This window comes from Syngnathus scovelli, chromosome 17, assembly GCF_024217435.2.
Source record: "Syngnathus scovelli strain Florida chromosome 17, RoL_Ssco_1.2, whole genome shotgun sequence".
In the NCBI taxonomy this organism is placed as follows: domain Eukaryota; kingdom Metazoa; phylum Chordata; class Actinopteri; order Syngnathiformes; family Syngnathidae; genus Syngnathus; species Syngnathus scovelli.
This window is the reverse complement of record NC_090863.1, coordinates 5238061-5244820: the sequence shown is the minus strand read 5'-3', so window position 1 is coordinate 5244820 and position 6760 is coordinate 5238061.

Here is a 6760-nt window from a genome sequence, read left to right as displayed (position 1 = left end):
ATAAGCCCAAAACACTTAGTTCTGGTGGTTAAAAGCGCTAGCCGTGTTAGCTTAGCTTAGCAATTAGCATGGCTTCTTCATCTTTCCTCGCCGATACTGGTCAGATGTTTAGCTTATTCGCTGCCGCGGAGGTGAAACTGACTCGAGGGTGAGTCTGCAACGTGTTTAGCCACACTAGTAGCTAGCTAGTTAGTTAATTGTAGTTTAAATAACACTATGTTAGGTAGGTTGACGTAAGCGGGGAGCGGGAACTTTAACATGCAAAGCTTTTTAGGACTGTCTCTGCAGTTTGGAAAAAACTGCCAAATCTATGATTCTCAGTCTCAGAAATATACGCTTGTTTCATCATTGCATCATATTTTCTTCATACACTGAGTATGACTCCTGGAAGGGCTTTTCAGGTTAAAGCATGACTCCTGGAAGGGTTTTTCAGGTTAAAGCATCAGTTTCAGCCAGAAGGAAAGTGACACAAGAGAATTGCAACCCTGGAGGAAGATACTCCACCAATGTCTTGTTCAAGTGACAGGATCATCTACTGTGCCCCCGATGTGGGAAGAACACACATCTATTAGCCTTGGTTTTTATCAGCCAGCTGTCAAAAGACTTGCACAAAAGAATGAGCGAGAGTATTATTTGGGTTATTCGTAAATGTGTTACTCTCCAGTGGGGCCTCCGAGGTTGAACACAAATTGTTCCATCAGCATCGGCCACTAACAAAACTGTAATAATTTAAATATTTGTAAATTAATTGTATTTATATATTTATTTTTGTATTTTCACATTTGTTTTTGTCTTTGTTTTTGCTTTTAACTTTTTTTATCTTAGGATTTATTTTGTATCATTTTTGGGCAGTTTTATTTATTTATTATTTCTATGACTATTATTCAAATGAGGGGCGGGGCCCTAAGTGTCTCTCGCGTGAGTAAGTACGGTGTGCTGGTTTTCTTTGTTAAATTCATGGACGAATTACACACTGTCACCATCTCGCACTGCGGTGGAGCAAACTAACGCATGGTGGAAATGTGGCATTCAAGTGCAAAATTGCTCCTCATCCTGAAAGCCTTTTGCCGTTTTCCCTTTCCTCGTCTACCGGCAAGAACACAGGTGATGTTTTACTCTGCTGGGAGTAAAAAGAAAAAAAAAAAAAATGAAATGAGCAGTGAGCAATGTCTCTCAAATCATGGCCTTCCCCCATTACCTCCCCATCACGTGACGCAAACTGGCTGCTCCAAAGGGGAGAAATTCATTGGAACAGGTGAAGCTGTGGACCATATCCCATTAGCGAGCCTGCCAAAGGCCCATTCCTGGAGGAGTAAATCCCGCTCTTCAGGCACCATAGGCACCAGCTACTGTATGGAGAGTCAAATCCATAGGCAGCTCGCTGAACGCGACGAGCCAATGATGAACATAAAGATCGCCATTTGAATTGCTTTTTATAAAATACTCAACTTCCTATTTGTGGGTTGAGCGAAACGGTCATTTGCGATGAAAGTCAGCGGCTGAAAAAAAATTACCACAGGCACGTCGAGTGCATGTGAAGGGCGGACTAACGTCGGACTGACTGGCTCGGCCCCCGGCTTTATGACTCTTCCCACATGGCGACGCGTAATGGCGACACTGGCCTTTCTATACATAGAGCGAGACACAATGTCAAAAGCAATGACAACGATGGGTCGGCCTGATTAGCGTGATAGTTGCAGAAAAACGAGGACATTGGGCACATGACTCAAATATAGCAAATTTTTTTGGTCAAATGTATTTTTCAGACTCTATGAGCCGAATTGACAAAAAGGTTGCTTCAAGAACAGACCAAAACTAGATTGAGCCATTTTAGTAATTCAAGCGTCCCTCATGTCATTCTAATCCGTCCATGGCATTTGAGAATCATTCATGCTGGTTAATGTAACTTTAACTAGCATATTTTCTGATCTTAAGCCGCACTAAATTTTCATTTTGTCATCTCTACTTCAATTTACATTTTCTTGTATTCGTCATACGGTAAATTAAAAGTACTTCCTGCTTCTGTGTTTAAGAATCATGGGAAATGTAGTCCTATTAGCCTAATACTGCAGTGGGACTGAATGTGAGCTAAGCATTTCCTTCGGCACATTTGCATGATGGTATTATGCGGGGACAATTTGTGTCAAACAGTTTTTCCAACATTTAGGAGTGTTCCGGCATTGTGGCACGTGTGTATACATAAACAGTATATTTACATGTGCACGCCAATCACACACGGCACACTCCACCCTACTGTGCCTCCCCGTGCGTGTTGGCTAATAGAGTTGTTTAGTCACAGATCTGTGTGACAGGTGGCCCTGCCGGCCTCCGGTGTGCGCTCAGTACAAGTGCTCTCCTGGGTGAGAAGCTGTCGCATCCACTTACACCAGGGAGTCGTTCCTCTGGCCCGTTTTCCTTCAACCGCAACTAACTTTGCCCCGCTTTTCCAGAGCGTGCCATTTTTTTCTGAGGTTTTGTATTCCCAAGTCAACCTCCTCTTTCTCTCTGGAGAAAAATAACAACAACAAAAACATGGCCAACAGTGCGCACAAATGCCCACGACAAACATCATCAGGACAATTTCGAGCACATCAGGGAGTGGGCTGTGGCAACATTTTAAAAAAGGAGCAGACGGATTGGTGCGCTGCAAGGCATTTGGCGCAAGCAGAACAATACGGCGTCCATTTTTTTGGTGTGATTATCTGTACTGCAAGTATTGTCTCAACAGAACAGAACGTGGGTTACGTGCGACAATTGAAGCAAGGGCGGATGGTGCTGGGGGGGGGGCATTTTTATTGTTCATCAACAACATGTCACCAATTGGGAAAATAGTCCTCCGAAGCATGTGCTCCAAAACATTTACTGTAGGCTATCAATTATGCAATCATCTGAGTGAGACAGCTTACATGATTTGTTGCAATTTACGCTGCGGTTACACTCAGTGCAAATGAAAATAGCATTTCTGTTATTGCTATGGAAACCTCACAGCTGACATGTGATCGAAAGACGCGATGCTATAACGAGAGCGGGTAGCACCTCTGCTTTAAAGTTTCGAAAAGTAACACGCATGTCAAGTTTGATATGAAGAAATTGTGATTGCTTAAATTAATAAGAGGAAATTTACATCATTTCTTATTAGCTATAGGGGGGAAAAAAAGTCACTCGCTTAACACCAAAGGATAGTTGGTGAGGCTAATCAAAGACACAATGTGCATCATGTAAGAATGTGTTACAGCAGGTGTAGGTAAAATCAGACCCGTGGCCCACACACGGTCCACGGAGCATTCAAGAGTCCTATTCATTTGGCCACTTTTCCAGAAATTGGGTTGATTAAAATGTGTTTAGTTTTTTTCCCCATTTCTTTTCTAGAGTGGAACCCTGCACAGTCGGTTACCCCATTTGCAAATGACCTGGCTCATTAGTTTTAAATACCAACTGTTCCATATTAAAATGAATGTCAGTCACTTCGCATTCACATGAGGAGACACAAAATGTTCTTTGATAAAAGTGCGGCCTCGCATGTTTCCAGCACAATCAAAACAATGCTGATCACTGCATGCCGGGTTTCTATTCCAACCATCCCATTCATCAAAGCATTGTTTGCACGCTTGTCTGAGGTTTTGGGCACACCTGCGAGGCCTCCGAGTGCTTCTTCTCTAAACCGCTATGCTGTGAACGGAGAGATAAGGCTGATTGAAATATGCTCAGCTTTGGAAAGCTGGCGGGGAATTTCATGCGGTGGAATTACATTCAAGTAGCGTGACGTGACGCGCATAAAGAGAGCAATAGTGGTTTGTATTGCCGGGTTCCAATTGTTGCAAAGCACACTGGCTCCACTCTGAGGTTTCCCACGGAAATTGCAGTTATTTTTGGTCCTGATGTAAAAAAAATAAATAAAAACGTTTGTGGTTATACAGTACAGCGCATATATTATCATCTCCAAATGGTTTGATTATCCTCCAGCCTGTTACCATTTTTATTCTGTCAATTTTCCACAGGCAATGAAACTGTGCCCCGTGTTAAAACGTGACATGACTTTATTAGACTCCCATTATCATTTTTATCTGAGGCTATTTGAGCTGCATCAAGTACTGCTGACCTCGCAAGTTTGCACTCCACACTCAGTGTGCAGTTCTTAAGAGCGCAACGAAGCCTATTTATCGACACCCAGACGCGTCGCCTAACAATCGCATTACACTGACACTTTCGCATGTTGATTATATTTGCCTCGTAAATGTTTGACGTACACACACCAAGACTGACTATCATCTTCGATTTACAAATAAAGCATGTGTATATTATTGAGTGAGAGCATTCTGGGGGAAGGTGTTTAGCTATTCTTGTGTACGGCCATAATTAGGGATGGAGAACACTCAAAAGATTTTGATTAAGGTGCATTATTTCTTTTGACATTAATTTAAATTGAGCCACATTGTTACATGGCTTCACGACACAATCGACAGCGGCTACTGTTGCATACATACTGCGCCACCTCATCGTCATTTGACTGGCCTAAAACCGCCACGGTAAGTCATTCAGACGACAGCCATGAAGTTTCTGCGTCATGATTTGAAGTGAAGCAAGCTTGGAAATTGTGGCTCTCTGAAATTGGACTTTGGTGTTTGAAGCGCATATTGAGGCCTCAGTGTCAAACAGTGTCTGTCTCACTTCTGTTTTTAATTTTGTCGCAATACATTTTTTCCCCCTCGATACGTTTTTTCTTGGTCATCCTCCCTGCTTTACTGCTTCCTCATTAGTCACTCGTATTGTTGCTTATTCATCTGCTTATTCACGATCTATTTTAAAATGACAGTTTGGCTCGCTTTTGCTGTTTCTTACTGTTTGTTACTTGTATTTTGTCTTGGTTCTATGACAGGCGTCGTTACTAGCTGGGTTCCGGAGTACACCACGCATTGGAAGAGCAAAAAAATAAATGTCGTCAGTAAAAACTTCATCTTTTGTCTAATGAATTAATTTAATCAAATTAATTTGACACATTTAAAAACAAATTTTGCCACTTGCTGTGACTGAAAATGACATGGCACGTGCTGGCGTCTCAGGTAACAACCAATGAAGGCTCAGCTTGCAAATGTCACATGACTAAACTTTTTTTATTGCTGAAAATGTCTAAATAATAAAAGTCTTTCACAGAATAAAAACAAAAATGTGTCTTTTGCTATTTAAGATACGGTTTTCTGATCAAGTGTCAGACGAGACACTGAAAAAGACAAGAAAAGTTTGTCGTGATCAAAATGTGAATTTTTCTTCCATAAACATTTCCTAATGCTGATTCCTGCCGACATTATCTTTTGCTTTCGCCAGGGGATGCGAGGCCGACGCTCGGCAACATCTGCAGCGTGCTCCTGCGGGTTGCGGCCTGACAGCTCGTCTCCGCCAGGACTCGGTAATGAGGGAGGCTGTGTTCGTTCTGTCTACGCGTGTCAGGCGCTGTTGTTTTTTGGAGCCGCTTCCCCTTTAGCTCGCTTTGACGGCAATAGCAGTCAGCAAAAGCAACAACATTCATTTGTGCAGTTGTCGAGCTGCCTTTTAGAGGGAACTATTGTGTATTAAGAAGTTCCAGTCTGTTTCAACATCGCATTACACAGGCAATAATGGTGCAGTGTTGACTCAGGCAAAAAAAAAAAAAAAAATGTTAACGTTTACAAAAGAAGTCACTACTCACACACTTATTTGCTTGATGCTTAGACATCCTGCACGTCATCCACAGCATATCTCGCCCATTATGTTGCCTATTCTGTGATGCAATCGGAGACAGAAAATAGCTAAGCTTTCATCACTTTACTGCTTTGGAAATGGAAATAAATTTTGGTTGACAGTGGACTGTAGCAGCACACAAGAAAAATCCATCCATCAAGCTCCCAAAAAGCTTTTTGTATTTACTGGTGCTAATTCAACTTATGTATGCTCAAAATATATATTTTTACAACTTTAACTTCTTCACAACAGAGAAATTGTGATGATCAATGCTGACATGAGACAAGGCAATTTCCAAGCATCTCAAAATGTCACCATCAGGGGGTCACCTTGTTTCCCCCCCACTGAGTGGAAAGTTTCTGACAAATGGGTTTGAGTTGCTGGGTTGCCGTGAATGAAGGACATTTATGATCCTTGGTCAATGAGCGGCAGATCACCACCTGTTCTAGACCTTTACTTTATGGAGCACCACAAAGGATAGAGGTTCGCTCGTTCCCTGAAGAACATCCGGCACCTTTGCACAAATAATGAAACTTTCACGGCACAGAAAACATTCGGAAGGTCAAGTTGCTTTTGTCCAGTGAGCAAAAATCGTCTCGAGGTCTCGACAACTCTGACACGCAAGGAGACACTCAAGAGTGAACCAAAGTTTAAGTCATTTCAAGTCCAGGACAAAATTGTTTTGCGGTATAAAATTTCCTTTAACGTGGCTTATTGAGATTGCTCATTTTTGAAATACAAGGGAGCAAAGAAAATGCTAAACATGGTTAATTCTGTTATTCTTGTAAACTGATTTTTTTTTAGATACATCTCGCATGATGACTCAAACCAGATTTCAGCAAATATCACCATTTCTTACAAATGATCCCTTTTAGTTCTTCATGCATCAAAGCCCTTTTTGTCATCCAAATGGGGGGCACGCTAACTTTGGCTCAGTGTCAGAGCCTTTAACTTATGTAAGAGATGGAAAAGGCTTGGCGTCGTGCGCCGCCAACAAGGACAGGAGCTAACCAAGCATGCCGTTATGACTGTTAGCAAAAAAAAA